The following is a 15,526-nucleotide window of genomic DNA, read 5'->3' on the forward strand; positions in this document are numbered from 1 at the left end:
TAAGGCTCCTACAACTGCTGCCTCTTCTGCTGCTTCTTCCTCTCTCCTTACGGTGAGATAACAATCAGCCCAAGGCATGCATTTAGGAGGCGTCTGCAAGCGAGTCCCCTTGTCCAGCGAGTTTAACTTGGTCCTAACTTAGCTTCTGGCTAAAAATGCCTTTTCTGTCTTTAGGCAATTTCATTCAAGGTAAGTCCGAGGAGGAAAAAAGGAGGAACAGAGGTGGGTAGGTGACCCAAACAGACCAGTCTCTCTGGGGAGAGGGGTAATTCTCCCCCCACGAAACACTCCTCCTGCCCTCGAATCTCGACTCTTTTTTGAAGGAAAACTCTGTTCCCCAAGTTGACCCATTCTGTCCAAAAGCCAGAGCTGGCCTGATGAGCCCTGAAGGCACGTCGTGAATCTGGGGCCTCTGCCTGCAGAGCTGCTCACACGAGCACCATGGCAAAACCAAGCTTTATTTACTCCAGGAGCCAGCATCATCACAGAGGAAAAAGATCTCCAGGGACTTTTGTTTTCTTTTTTCCTTTGGGATGCTTTTCTTATATCCGGGTTTCCCATTTAAGTTTTAGGATTTCCGGCATCAGGCTGGGCTTTGTCCCTCGTTCTTTTGTGCTGATTGCCAAATGCCCACATATTATTTACACCTCCCATTCTTTCTGGGGCTTCTAATCCTCCCTTTCTTATTACTAGCATTTTTCCCCTAGAAACTCGCCTCTTTTTTTTCCTAACCAGCAGGCGAGCTCCCCAAGCCTCAAGATAAACAGCAAACAAGATTGTGACTTTCAATGACAAACAGAGCAGGTGATATATTTTCCAAGCCCCACATAATGTTTTAACTCAGGGATGACAACTTCTTCAGCTTTCCTGCTCTGAACATTGACAGACCCAGTTCCTCTTTCGCTCGGGCCTCGTTGTATCTCTTCCTGAATTAAATTTTTCAATTAGCTGGCTTGTTACGAGTCATGTGAAGCTGCCCGGCTCTTTAACTCAAATTTCCTTCCCAGGCGTCACAGAAATTTGCAGTACACACTGCAAAGACAAAGAACAAAAAGACCTCACTAGATGAACGAAAAGATTCAATCATATCCATGATTTCACCAGGTTTCTGACTGGATAATGAAAGCCGACTCCTCCCCCGAGGGGGGGGCGTCCCTCACCAACCTACCAATTTGACAACGTAAAACCCCACCCACTTCTTTCCAAGGACACACTTTGTTCTAAATCCCTGTTGCCTTCACTCTTGCACCAAAAAAAAAAAAAAGAGCAGGGAGCTGCACCTAAGTTATAAGAGTGAGCTGCGATGTTTCTCTGAGCCCAGGATACAAGGAATAAACAGGAGGAATTAGCCAGTATGAAGCCTACATTTATAATAAGCACACGACGCGTAAGCGTGAGCTTGGCGTGGCTGCCTTCTGGACTGGCAGGGGCAGGGGCAGGGGAGAAACGTGACTTTTTTTTTTTCTTTTTCTTGAGCCTCTCGCTCTCAAGCTGGAGGAGAGATTAAAAACCACAGGGAGGGGCGCATTAAAAATAATGGACTTTTAATGGGTTAATAGCACTCTGCTTTAAACCTCTTTTAAAAGTTAATTCAGTCCGTTCTTCAGAGGAAGGCAGTTGGAGGACAGGTGTGGAGTAACTGAGCTGCTTTCAGTGGGTGAGTGTGAGCAGAGAAGAGTGGCCAGGATGAGTGTGAGCAGAGAAGCAGAGTGGCCAGGATGAGTGTGAGCAGAGAAGAGTGGCCAGGATGAGTGTGAGCAGAGAAGAGTGGCCAGGATGAGTGTGAGCAGAGAAGCTGAGTGGCCAGGATGAGTGTGAGCAGAGAAGAGTGGCCAGGATGAGTGTGAGCAGAGAAGAGTGGCCAGGATGAGTGTGAGCAGAGAAGCTGAGTGGCCAGGATGAGTGTGAGCAGAAGCAGAGTGGCCAGGAGGCCAGAGGGTGCCTGAGAGCCGCCCACAGCCTGTCCAGAAGGACAAGGGAAGGAGCTTAAACCACAGCCTCTCAAAGAGGTACTGTGCCACATTTAAAACGTCCATTTTCCCTGTCTACACCAGTGACCCTCCGTATAAAGTGGGTAATGATGAGAGCCTACCGTACATCACCAGGAACTCTGCTTAGTGCCCTGGGGTGACACAGATGGGAAAGAAGTCCAAAAAGGGGCGGGGGGGTGTGTGCCTGCAGCTGACTCACTTTGCTGAACAGTAAACCAGCAACACTGTAGAGCAACTACACCCCAATAAAATTTAAAAATAATAATTAAATAAAACGTCGGTGTTTTCTAACATGGACCACTCTCCAAGAGATCTAAGTGAAAAATGGAAGGGGAAAGAAATGGGGTGAAGACCGATCAGTGTGAGTGTCTGATAAATGTGTACCCTGCTCTATGCTGAGATGGTTCCTGGCACATAAAAACCTCTCAGCGATTGTCTGCGGGGGAGGGACGAGGCCCAACCTTCCCCACAAGCCCTTTGATTTGAATCCTCTCCACCCCCATCCTAGGAGCACATATAACCTCATTTTTCTCAAAAACGAATAGCTAATTAAAAAAAAATGCATGTAGACTTAGAAAAAGGCTGATAGATAAGTTTAAAAAAAAACTAAATTGTATAGTAGTGTCTATAAATATGATTCCAGGGGTATATTTAAAACAAAGAGCACGCGCCCGTGTGTACACACACATACGCTCACAAACACGTGCGTGTTTATGAGACGCGTCGAAGGATGTGCGAGAAGCAGTCGTTGGCTGCTGCGATCGAGATCTTGAGCTATAGGCGAGAGCAAAGGCAGTGAGGCGCTTCGAGTCTTTTACCTGAAATTTATACTGCTTGAATCTTTTAGAGAGATGACATATTGCTTCTATTTTAAATTAAAAAAAAAAAAAAAAAAACATGAGAAAAAAAGAGAAGGAAATAGTCAAATACCCACAATACAGTAGAAATGTGGGCCCTGTCTTCCCGGGGAAACCAAACTGCCACGAACCCTCGTGGTAGATTTCTGCTTTCCGCCTCCTTAGCAACGGGATGCTGTCCATTATGGGTGATGCTGGAGTTTCTCTCCTTCCCCGGGCGCTGCTTGCTGGGACGGCTCCAGGTGGCTTTCCTAGGGGCCCGGTTGGGGTCTTTGCCCCAGGGCCCACCTGGAGGCCCTGGAGCCTCTGCCCTCAGGGAGCTGGAGACACAGGGCCCAGAAAAGCCCGGGCTTGTGCACGGGAGGCCTTCTTGCACTCCCTTTCCTGCCTTGCGCTGCTGAGCGGCACTCAAATGACTGCATCCTGACTGCTGTGTGCTGTCTTCTGTGACACGGCCATCCATCCCGGCCACCCATCCCGTACAGGGGCTTCTGCTGGAGTCAGAGTTGAGAGCTGGCCTCGGGGCGATCCCTTGGAAACACGCTCGCCCCTCTCAGTCAGCTCCAGGAAGACCTGCACTTTCTTCTGTACCAGGCGTGTGCGAAGACGGAGTGGGGAAAAGCACACTTGAAAGAAGAGATTTAAATCTTCTGTGTGGGTCCCAGTTTCCAGGCGCTCACACGGCAGTTCACCTACTGAAGCAAACATATTTTGCAAACGGACATGATCTGGTTTCTGGGGACTGATAACAAACACCGAAGGTCAAATAGCAGCTCTAATCATTTCTGCATGAACACTTTTCGGGCAAGTTTACAACTTATCCAACGTTCAGCACTTTAGGTTTTGTTTTTGTTTTTTTCTCTTTTCTGGGCCAGCTTTGTCTTGCTTCTATGATGTTCTGTTTGAAAGGTCCCTTCTTGCTTCCCAACAGTTGTTTGGAAATTTTCAACATGTAAGTCATGACCTTATTATTTTATTTGGGAGGGAGGGATCAAGTCGAGAAGCCAAATTTATACAAATAAGGAGAGAAATACAAATAAGGACGTGAGATTGGAGGAGTGGTCACACCCCAGTCTTGTTCGGCAGTTGAAGTTTCTTGTTAATTTGGATCTCTTGAAATGATAGTGGCTATGCTTGCAGGTATTTCTGAGACTCCATTTAGATTCCTTTAAATGGAGGTGAAACGTTAAAATAAAGCAGGACTGTCTCTCAAGATGAAAAAAAAAAAAAAGATCTACCGGCTATTGTCCTCACTGCCTGATTGACTAGTAGAAAACACATCTCCATGGGAACAGATAAATGTCTGCTTTTCACGCGGTGAAATAACCAGCTCAGCCTGTGCAGCTTCACCAACCTAGCACTTTATTTGGACGGCTGTAAGCAGCCTCTCCCTTTTCATGTTCAGCCAAATTATCTGCCAGAATTTCTTTTCAAGTCTAGGGAGGGAAAAAAAAAAGAATTCCCTCCCCCATCCCCCCACCGCATGGAGTTAATTACTGTATTTTCATCTGGGAGGGTGGGAAAAAATACACGCTGGGCTGAAACAGCACACAAAACAGCGGCTGGCGTATGGATCTGCCTGGTGTCTATTAGCCGTTGGGGATTTTTTTTAAGGTATGGCAGTCTGCCTTAGTATTTGGGTAATGTCAGCGGGATAATGAAGCAGCCTGGGAGGCAGGGCCTAGCACTGGCTGCGTGGATTGTCTGCAGCCTGTGTCGGGCTGTGTGACCTTAGGCAGGTGGGGAGCAGCGCTGTGTTAATACGGTGATCTGAGAAAGGGAGGCGAGGGAAGGGTAGGAAAGGCGGCCGCAGTCTCAGGTATCTGCCTCCCTCCCCCAACACCCGCAACATCTGCCGCCTTAACTGCCTGATCACTGATGCGTGCTCCCAGCCAACAAAAAGTCGCGATGGGCTCTCGGGAGACCTGGGGCTTTCTCCAGTGATTCCGGACACTTGCTTCTGTTCCTGGGTTGAAAATACCACCGGAAGCAGCATTTTCTGATGAGATTACAGCACTTCTAGGCCAGTTTCCGAAGCAGAGGGGGAAACAAACGAAAATGAAAAAAAGAAAAAGGAAAAAATGGAGGTGAAATACATAGACATGTACATGCACACACACATACATATGTATCTCTTTTTTACACACGAGGCTGAAATCCTAAGGGGGAAATGCCTCAGCCTACTCGGTTCTAACACTGGGCACGAGACAGTGCATGTGGGTTATTTTATAGGAATCCATTCACCCCTTCCTCTTATTCTCTCCTTTGTCGGTTAAGCTATTTGTGTCTTTGTCTCTCTCTTCTTCCTCAGCACCTCCACCCACCCACCCAACAAGCCTGAACAGGAAATGTTTAAAGACCGGTGAAGTACAAACCCCGAGCTTTTTCAAAAGAAACCGGGTTAAAGATACCTGCCGTTGATGTAGCAATCTAGTCCCCGTCCCCGCGTTCCGTGGAGGAGATTCCTAAATATCCAAACCCCAGTGGTCTTTATCTGGCCCAGCTGCTTCTGCTGGAGAAGGAATGTGGCACGTCAAGTGTGTGAACACTGCCTCTATTATATCCACACGGGCTGATTGAAGCCTAGATAATTGGCATGTAACCTTCTCCATTAATAGTGCAGACAGATACGTGAATTAGCCGGGTCCCTCCGACATATGCCATGCATTAGCTAAAGGAGCTTATGATTCTCCAAACGTCTCCGCTAGTACACCAATAATTAGGCTTTAGAACTTGATAACTTTGGGGAGAAATCAATAAATAACAGAGAAGCCCCACACTCCGTCTGAATCAGAAGTGCTTCTGGAGTCTCCCTACAGTTCAGTGCTGCTCCCTACAGTTCAGAGGGTTGGGGGTTCGGGGCTCTGGGTGTGTCCTGCTGATGCTGAGCTGCTAGGGGACTTGTTGACTGGTTTCTGTAGTCATCAAGTGTGTGAACAGCGGTGTACGCTCACCTCGTGCTGCTTGACTGCTGTAAAGGATAGACGTACCCCAAGGAAGATAGGGTAAAACCCGAATTAGGCTACTTAGCACTGTGCATGTCTAAGTACTTGGCTTGTCTCATGTCAAGTCCTAAGGCTAGAGGAAGCACTGTAAGCTGATGATTAAGAAAATAAACTGCTGCCAGGCGGCCGGGATCTGAAGCGTGGCACCCCTACATGCTAGCTTGTGATTTTGGACAACTTGTCCAACCTCTCTGTGCCTCACTTTTGAGATCTGAAAAACGGGAAGAACAATTGTTCCTAGCCCACTTTGTAAGGTTTAAATAACTCGTAAGCATCTTTGCTCTTCCTTTAATAAATATGCGCTGAAGGTCTTCTTCAAACTGCAGGCTGTGACCTACCTGGAGGTGGTGAGAGCCAGCAGCAGGTCGCAATCAGCACTTTCTTCATGGAATGGAGCACACAGCACATGGGAAGGGTAAGTACTGTTTACAGAAGTTCTGATAAATATATATGTGCTGTGTATATATGTGTGTGTGCTTGGGTTATATATGTGCATGCTGGCTGTCCGTGTAAAAATATTTCTTTTAGGGGGTCAAGGTTTTTGAAAATGTGAAAATCCTGCCATCAGACAATTTAAAATCTGAAGACAACCTGAATGCCTCGATAGGAGATTGGTTCAATAAATTAAGCCAGGACTTCCCCGATGGTCCAATGGCTAAGGCTCTGTGCTCCCACTGTTGGGGGCCCAGGTTTGATCCCTGGTCAGGGAACTAGATTCCCCATGCCACAACCAAAGCCTGGCACAGCCAAGTAAATAAACAAAGGTTTACAATTAATTGTTAAGCTATACCCTTACAATGGATTATCAGGCCGTCATTCATAAGAAAGAGGTCAACTTCCCTGTGCTGATTTATATGAGACACCCAGAAGCTTTATTCAGTGAAGATAAAAGGCATTGCAGGGTGTATATATTCCAATCCTGTAAAGAAAAAGGGCTTCATTGTGCAGGCTCGTTTCACTGTATCAGATCTCCGTCCGCTGTCAGACCCTGTGGAGTCTGTCTTCCCCGGAGCCCAGTGATTGGCACCACTCTCCTCCAACTGAGCAGCCAGCAGTCTTGAATCCACCTCTCGCTGACACACCTCTGTGTCTCGCTCACATGAGGGACCCAGGTCCATTCTTTCAGCTTCCTCATGAAGCCTCAATCCCTGTTCCAAATTACTGTCGTCTCTCCTGGGCAACCAAACTCTTCACTAGTCTCCCTGTAGGCTCCTAACTAGTCCCCTTCAGTCACCTAACTAGTCTCAGCGCATGCACTCTTGCCCCCTTCGCGTCTTCCAGTGAAGCCAGACCACTCCCCTCCCCACCTGGCTTCAGTTCTTGCCATGGAAGTCTTCCCCACACTCTTGGGACAAAAGCCCCCAATTCTATTCGCTATAATGACCTACTTTCTTGCAGACGCTGTAACAAGTATAAGAAACTAGGCAGCTTAGAACAACAGAAGGGTATTGCTGCAGAGTTCTGGAGCCTAGAAGTCCAGAGTGCAGGGCCGGCTGGGCAGGCCGCTCTGAACGCTGTGCAGAGGCTCTCCTCGCCTCTCCCCAGCGGGCCTGCCCTCCTGGCAGACCCCGGGCCCTCAGCCACATCACGCCAGGCTCTGTCTGCATCATTGCACGGTCTGCCCTCTGTGTGTCTGTCTTAGGTGCCCCTCCACCCTGCTCCAGTACGACCTCGTCCTAACTAATCACACCTGCAACAGGCCTGGTTCCAGATACAGTCATATTCTAAGATGCTGGGGCACCTAGTGGTAAAGACCATGGAGAAGGCTGAGCGCCAAAGAACCGCGGTGCTGGACGAGACTCCTGAGAGCCCCTTGGGCTGCAAGAAGATCCAACCAGTCCATCCTAAAGATCAGTCCTGGGTGTTCATTGGAAGGACTGATGCTGAAGCTGAAACTCCAATACTTTGGCCACCTCGTGTGAAGAGCTGACTCATTGGAAACGACCCTGATGCTGGGAAAGATTGAGGGCAGGAGGAGAAGGGACGACAGAGGATGAGATGGTTGGATGGCATCATCGACTCGATGGACATGGGCTTGGGTGAACTCCGGGAGTTGGTGATGGACAGGGAGGCCTGGTGTGCTGCAGTCTACTGGGTCTCGCATATCCCCTAGAGAAGGATATGGCAACCCACTCCAGTGTTTCTCGCCTGTAAAATCCCGCGGAAAGAGGAGCCTGGCAGGCTACAGTCCACTGGGTCACACCTGAGTGACTGGGCACACACAGGACATCAGTGACCTTTTTCTTAAAGACATTTTTATGTGGACCATTTTTAAAGTCTTTATTGAGTTTGTTACAATATTGCTTCTGTTTCGTGTTTTTTGGGTTTTCTGGTCCTGAGGCATGTGGGATCTCAGCTCCCGGACCAGGGGTCGAACCACACCTCCCACATTGGAAGGTGACCAGTGGACCTCCCGGAAGTCCTCAGTGTACCTCTTTGAAGGGACACATTTTAACCTGAGACCCCAAGAGCCCCGTCCTGGCCCGGCGCCGGCCTCTGGCCTGCGGCTGCTCTCTCACCACCCTGGCTCACCTTTTGGCCCCATCACACAGGCCTTCTCCCCGTGGCCCAGGCCACTTCCTGCCACAGAGTCTCGCTCAGCGTTCTGCTGCCTCTTGATGAGAACGCCATCTCGTTCCCCCTCCAACCTCCACTCCCATCTCACCTCCAGATTTGGAGTTTGAGATGCCTTCCTTGAATGCCCTTACCCCAGGACCAAGCCAGATTCTTCAGGTTATCGATAATTTCATACCACCACTCACTTCTCACTTGTTACACTTGTCCCAGCTGCAGCTTCTCGTTCACCTGTTTGTTTGTTTAAAGTCTTCTCCCCCACAAAGCTATCAGCTCTTGGAAGGAATGAGCCGGACTATACCTTTTTATCCTCACGTCTCAGCAGAGTACAGCATGCTCTGTGGGTGTCCAAGGCCGTGTTGGTGCATGGACGGACAGATGAGTTAGTGAATAAGGGACACAGATTTTTCTAACCTTCATAAACATGTCATGTTTTTATTGATTTCCCTCCTTTCTAGACATTTCTTATAAAAAGAATATACAATAGGTGGTCTTTTGTGACCGGCTTTTTACACTTGGCATATTTTCTTTTTAAAGGCTCTAGGGTGTGGGGGCTTCAGTAGCTGTGGCGCATGGGCTTAGCTGCTCCACAGCAGGTGGGATCTTTCCAGACCGGGGATTGAACCCGTGCCCCCTGCATTGACAGGCAGATTCTTAACCACTGGACCACCAGGGCAGTCCAGCGTGATGTTTTCTGGGTTTTCAGTGCTGCATGGGTTTCTCTCTAGTTGCAGTGAGTGGGCTGCTCTTCATTGTGGTGTGTGGGCTTCTTATCACAGTGGCTTCTCTGTTGCTTCCCTGGGGGCTCCGCTGGTAAAGAACGCGCCTGGGAGGCTGCAGACCCTGGTTTGATTCCTGGGTTGAGAAGATCCGCTGGAGAAGGGATAGGCTGCCCACTCCAGTAATCTTGCCTGGGAAATCTCATGGACAGAGAAGCCTGGTGGGCTACACTGCCTACCCACGCCAGTATTTTTGGGCTTCCCTGTGGCTCAGCTGGTAAAGAATCCGCCTGCGTTATGGGAGACCTGGGTTCGATGCCTGAGTTGGAGAGATCCCCTGGAGAAGGGAACAGCTCCCCACACCAGTATTCTGGCCTGGAGAATTCCATGGACTGTATAGCCCATGAGGTCGCAAAGAGTCGGACACGACCGAGCGACTTTCGTTCTCTTGTCGCAGCTCCCAGGCCCCGGAGCACACACTCAACAGCTGCGGCGCACCGGCGTCGCTCCCCTGAGGCATGTGGGATCCTCCCGGATCACGGATCAAGCCTGTGTCCCCCACACTGGCAGGTGACTTCTGTAGCACTGAGCCACCAGGACAGCCCCCAGCATCTGTTGTCAAGGCTCTTCTGTATTGTGGCATTATCGTACTTGATTCTTCCAAATAATGCTCAGCTACGTGCATGGTCCACGTTTTATCTGTCCGTCCATCAGCTGACAGACGTTTGGCTTGTCTCCGCCTTGTGCCTCTGCGAACAGCGCTGCTATGAACGTCTGAGTACAGGTTTCTGTCTGGATGAGTGTTCTCAGCTCTCTTGGGCGTATGGCTAGGAGTGGGATGGGTGGCTCATGTGGTGACTCTGTATGAAATTTTTGAAAAGTTTCCAAACTGTATTTCAAAATAGTTGCACCATTTTACATTCCCGTTAGCCACATATAAGGGTTCTTTCCAATTTCTCCACATCCTCACCAACACTTGTTATTTCCATCTTTTTTTATTGTAGCCATTCTAGTGGGTCTGGCTTTTTTTTTAAATTTTCTGTCCAACACCCTGACAGATGGGCTTCGTTTTTTGTGGTTCTCCATCTGAGATACTCATGAAAGCTACAGCATAGCTCCTCAGCAAAATGTACATGTGCATATTTAAAAGTGCCTATAATTTCAAACATTTCCTAGACCTCTCTCCGGACTGTAGCCTGTCAAGTTCCTCTGTCCATGGAATTCTCCAGGCAAGAATACTGGAGAGGGCAGCCATTCCCTTCTCCAGAGGATCTTCCCAACCCGGGGAGAGAACCGAGGTTTCTTGCTTTGCAGGCGGATGCTTTACCGTGTGAGCCACCAGGGAAGCCCGTAGAACTCTCCAGAAATCATCTATTAGCTAGTGGGTCCCCCCAGGTGGCATTCGTAGTAAAGAACCTGCCTGTCAATGCAGGAGATGTAAAGAGACGCAGGTTCAATCCCTGGGTCGGGAAGATCCCCTGGAGGAGGGCATGGCAACCCACTCCAGTGTTCTTGCCTGGAGAATCCTGTGGACAGAAGAGCCTGGCGGGCTACAGTCCACGGGTCTCAAGAGTTGGACACGACTGAGTGAGCGCGCGCGCACGCACACACACACACACACACACACACACCTTCCTCCATACAAGCAGGAAAACAGAACCTCCCTCAAGTTGGTGTTGTTGAAAGGATTAAACAAAATAACGTGTGCTGTGTTGGCATGAGGTGACAATCGTTAGCACTAGTGAGGTGCAATCTGTTCCCCTGATGACCAGCGCTCTAGGTTTATAGCAGTAGCAGCCACAGGTCAAATTTAAACATATTTTTTCTTTGGCCCACAGAGCATTTTTGTAAACAGGAACATTTCTTCTTTTAAAATGTGTATTTTGGGGCTTCCTTGGCCGTCCAGAGGTTAGGACTCCACTCTCCCAACGCAGGGGACGTGAGTTCAGTCCTTGCTTGGGGAACTAGGATCCTGCGTGCTGCATGGCGCAGCCAAAAACAAAGAACGAACCAACAACCTTTAAAATGTGCACCTTCGGCTTCCACAGATAAATCAGATCTGACGCAACTGGAGTCGCATTTTCAACGGCGCGGGCAGGCAGAGCCAGCAGCAGCTGCCGCGTTACCGTCGCCTGTTCTCCGCCGTCACCAGCCCTCCCTATTGCGTCACACTTGGCCCGAGTCCCTCCGATCGCACCCTTGCTGGCAACCGAGTTTGTCAGGATCCCAGCTGGAAACAGTTACCACCCTGAAATAGCGTAGGTGTCCACCGAGAGTTGCACAAAGGGAGGATTTCAAAGATGCGAGCAGGGTTAAGAGAAAAGCACCCGAGCTGGGGACACCCCGAGGCCAGTCGTGCGAACACGGAGCCGACGCTGCCCCAGCCCGGGAGCGGCGGAGGCGGGCTGCGGGCCCCACACCTGAGGACGGCAGCGGAGCGCAGGCTCGTCCCTGGCGGGAGGAAGCCGCCGACCCGGGCCGAGAGGAAATCAGGGGAAGAAACGCCCCGAGCTCAGGGTTCTCCTCCCGCTCTTCCACAGCCGCCGCCCATTGGCTGCCCCCGAGCAGAAACCGGAGAGCGGCTCCTCCTACGGCCGAGACAGGCGCCCGCGGAGCGGGGAGGGGCGGCTGGAGGGGCAACGGAGGGAAGAAAGGAAAAGCATGTCTCGTGTTTTCTTTGAGGCTTAACGTTTTCTTACTGTTATCCTTAGTTATTAATGACGTTGCACCAGCCCCCCCTCTTCATTACTCACATTTCACACCCAGTTCCTCTAGAGTTTCAGACCATTTCCGTTCGGCAGTGTAGAGCTGAGCACCTTGTTTCTCCCGCTGACCTCCATTCATATTTCCATCATCCACCTGATAATTACATCTAATTGTTGCCCGGCTTGCCACTGCCCACAGAAGACAGGAACTATCTGACTCATCTTGAGAACCCCACACCCAGCACTCTGTCAGACATATAATAACTATTAAAAACCCCAAGATGGTGGGTGGATTTCCACGTATTGTTCTAGTGATAAAGGCGACACCTGAAAAGTGAGGCTGGGAAAAAGTCATCACCAACTGTTCTCATACACATCCTTGCTTCAAAGAAGTGAACAGTCATTCACCAGATCAACAAAATAATAGTAGTAACAGTAATAGCGTTGATAATGAATAGTGTTCTGAGTACTTAGCATCTGCCAGTTACTTTATACATCCGCTGTCATACTGAAGTGTTTCAACAATACCATGAAGCCATGTAATATTTTTATCCCAATTTTGGAGGGGAGAAACTGAAGTCTAGAAAGAGGAATTACCTAAGGTCAGTATTAGACTCACGACTGGCCATCAGATCTGGATGGACAAGGTCTTGAATCAGAAGTACTGCCTCTTCACGGTTAAAATAGTCATAACTCGCAGTGTCACATCTAGTATTTGTAAGCTGCACTATGCGTCTGTTATCAACATGTATCAGAATTTTAGTTATGCAGGAGATAGAGACTCAATTTCAACATCGGCCTAAGTATATATAAAGGTTGTTTCTTTCATATAACAGGTTCAGAGGTCAGCGCTGCAGGCTTTGTTTCATTGGCTTGTAGATGTAGAGGCTACGGTTTCTGATAGGTTCTTGATTTACCCTCTTAATCACAAAATGCCCACATTCGCTCCAACCATCTTTCCCTTGTTCCAGGCATGAAAAGAGAGAAAGGTCAAATGCAAAATAGCTTCAGCTAGTTAGATGAGTCCTCTTTACAGAGCATTCCCAGATGCCTCATTTATATTTTCTGCTCTCACTTTAAGAATGACTCCTTTTGGCAAGGGAGACTGGGATATAGATATACTGAAGAGGAGACCTTGCTGGCCTCAACAGTATAAAGGTCTGATCTTAAAGAAGAGAGAGGATTGGGTCGTGGAAGTTAGCATTCTCGGCTACACTTCAAGTATCTCTTTATACCTATCTGTTCATATCTGAGTCTTTAAATACTTAACGCTTTACTTCGTACTGAGTCACTTCAGCCATGTCCGACTCTTGGCAACCCCATGGACTGTAGCCCACCAGGTTCCTCTGTCCATGGGATTTCCCAGGCAAGGATACTGGAGCCGGTTGTCATTTCCTCCTCCAGGAGCTGACAAACAAGGCCCCCTGCCTGCTTTTGTAAATAAAGCTTTATTGGCAGACGGCCACGCTCACTTGCCTGTTGTCTACGATGGCTGTTTTCACACCACCAGGGCAGAGTTTAGTCATCGCGATGGAGACCGTCTGGCTCACAAAGCCTACAACAGTGAGTAGCTGGCCCTTCACAGAAAAAGTGTGCCAACCCCTGCTCGACAGTCTCCCTTTTTATTTTCAGAGAAACACGCTGTACCTCACAGTGACTCCTGTGCTGAACCGAGAAGTGCCAGGTGAGCCAGTAAGCGCTCCACCAGCGCGGCTTCTGAGTCGTCACTCCTGCCACAGTGCCAACGAACAAAGAGCAGTCAAGGAGCGCCTGAGAAGCACCGGCATCCCCGCGGGCATCTGCTGCGAGGGCTGGGCGATCCGATGTCCTCCAGCATCTCTCATGACAATGGCAATCACGGGCACTAAAGAGCAAACGCTTTCCGCCTCCAGATGCTCACAGACGTTGCCGGGGACCGAGACACGGGAACAATCTAACATCACCCGCTTTGTATGCTCTGGAAGTGGTCTCATTCAAAGGCAACTTCCTATTTGTTGGAATAATTACAAGTTTGATAAGTGCAAATTATCTGAGGAATAATTTCTGAGAAGAATTATGCGCAAGCCCTAGAGTATTGGTGAAATGATATTGTAGAACAAATCTCTATAGGTTGAGACAAATCAAACATACTTATGGAGCTGCAGGCACATAAAAGTCTGCACACCACTCTTTCATTCAGTCCTCAGTACAGGGCAAACGTTTGTTTGGGATGGATTTGCACCTGAATAACTCACAGACCAAAACATTCCTGTTTGCCAGCTCCCTGGCGTTGTCATGTGGCTGTACCATACACCCTCAACGTGAGAGCTCTGAAATTGTGTTTCTGGACCAATTTTTAGTTTGAGAGGAAATGCACAATATATCAAATTTGTGATCAGATATTTTTAATATTTTATGTCACATTATCTTAAATTCATACCATTCAAGTTGATACCATTCATGCCATATCATGTTGATTACACTGTGTTTAATTTGAATTTATGGCTCCCAGAAAAATAGAGGATATGCATACCAGTCTGAAATGCTTTGGTTTGAATGACTTGCTCGTACGTCACACGATTTCTCAAACATGGCACTTCTGACATTTGGAGCTGCAAAAGTCTCTGTTTTGGGGCTGACCAGTGCACTGAGCAGCGTTAGCAGCATCCCTGCCGTGTACACACCAGCTACCAGCACCAGATCCCCCTCCACCCCGCGTGACAACCAAGGACGTCAGCAGACATTGTCCAATTGCCCAGGAGGCAGCATCACCCCTGGCAGAGGATCAGAGCTATCGTATATTCCAGGATATTTGCTTTTGACCCAGATCCAGATTCTCTACTATTTACTCGCTCTGGGGGCTTAAGCATAATTTAACCCCCTGTTAAATCAGGCCTCACTTTTTTCTCTGCAACATACACAGAGTAGGAGTTTAATTTCACAAGATTGTAGAATGAGAGAGCTCCCTAGTGGTCTAGTGGTTGAGAGTCTGCCTTCCAACGTAGGGGACACAGGTTTGATCCCACGTCGGGGAACCAAGATCCCACATGCCGAACAGCAACAAGCCCCGTGCCCTAGAGACCGCATTCTGCAACAGAGAAGCCCACGTGCCACAGCGACTGAGCTCATGTGCTCGGCAGCCCTCACGGCCAACAAGAGAGAGGCCAGCACGCTGCAACGAAGAGCCTGCATTCCGCAACCAAGACCCGATGCACCCAAAAGTAAATAAACATGGGAGGGGGAAGGATTGTAGAATGAAATGATAAAGCAATAAATTCTCAAGACATGGTCAGTTCAGTTCAGTCACTCAGTCGTGTCCGACTCTTTGCAACTCCGTGGACTGCAGCCTACCACGCCTCCCTGTCCATCACCAACTCCTGGAGTTTACTCAAACTCATGTCCATCGAGTCAGTGATGCCATCCAACCATCTCATCCTCTGTCATCCCCTTCTCCTGCCCTCAATCTTTCCCAGCATCAGGGTCTTTTCAAATGAGTCAGTTCTTCGAATCAGGTGGCCAAAGGATTGGAGTTTCAGCTTCAGCATCAGTCCTTCCAATGAACACTCAGGACTGATCTCCTTTAAGATGGACTGGTTGGATCTCCTTGCAGTCCAAGGGACTCTCAAGAGTCCAACACCACAGTTCAAAAGCATCAATTCTTCAGCGCTCAGCTTTCTTCACAGTCCAACTCTCACA

General features: G+C 48.9%; 1 long non-coding RNA gene across 2 annotated transcripts; it reads left to right on the plus strand.

Moving 5' to 3' along the window:
- Positions 1-2,908: 2,908 nt before the first annotated feature.
- LOC113902885 lies at positions 2,909-14,373 on the plus strand. 2 transcript variants are annotated; one of them, XR_003513933.1, is made up of 3 exons: positions 2,909-3,800; positions 6,180-6,268; positions 13,484-14,373. It is a non-coding gene; the product is annotated as an uncharacterized LOC113902885 (long non-coding RNA). The 2 variants fall into 2 exon arrangements; XR_003513934.1 differs by lacking the exon at positions 13,484-14,373 and adding an exon at positions 7,553-7,682.
- The last annotated feature ends 1,153 nt before the right edge of the window (positions 14,374-15,526 follow it).

Source organism: Bos indicus x Bos taurus, chromosome 13 (assembly GCF_003369695.1).
Source record: "Bos indicus x Bos taurus breed Angus x Brahman F1 hybrid chromosome 13, Bos_hybrid_MaternalHap_v2.0, whole genome shotgun sequence".
Classification (NCBI taxonomy): domain Eukaryota; kingdom Metazoa; phylum Chordata; class Mammalia; order Artiodactyla; family Bovidae; genus Bos; species Bos indicus x Bos taurus.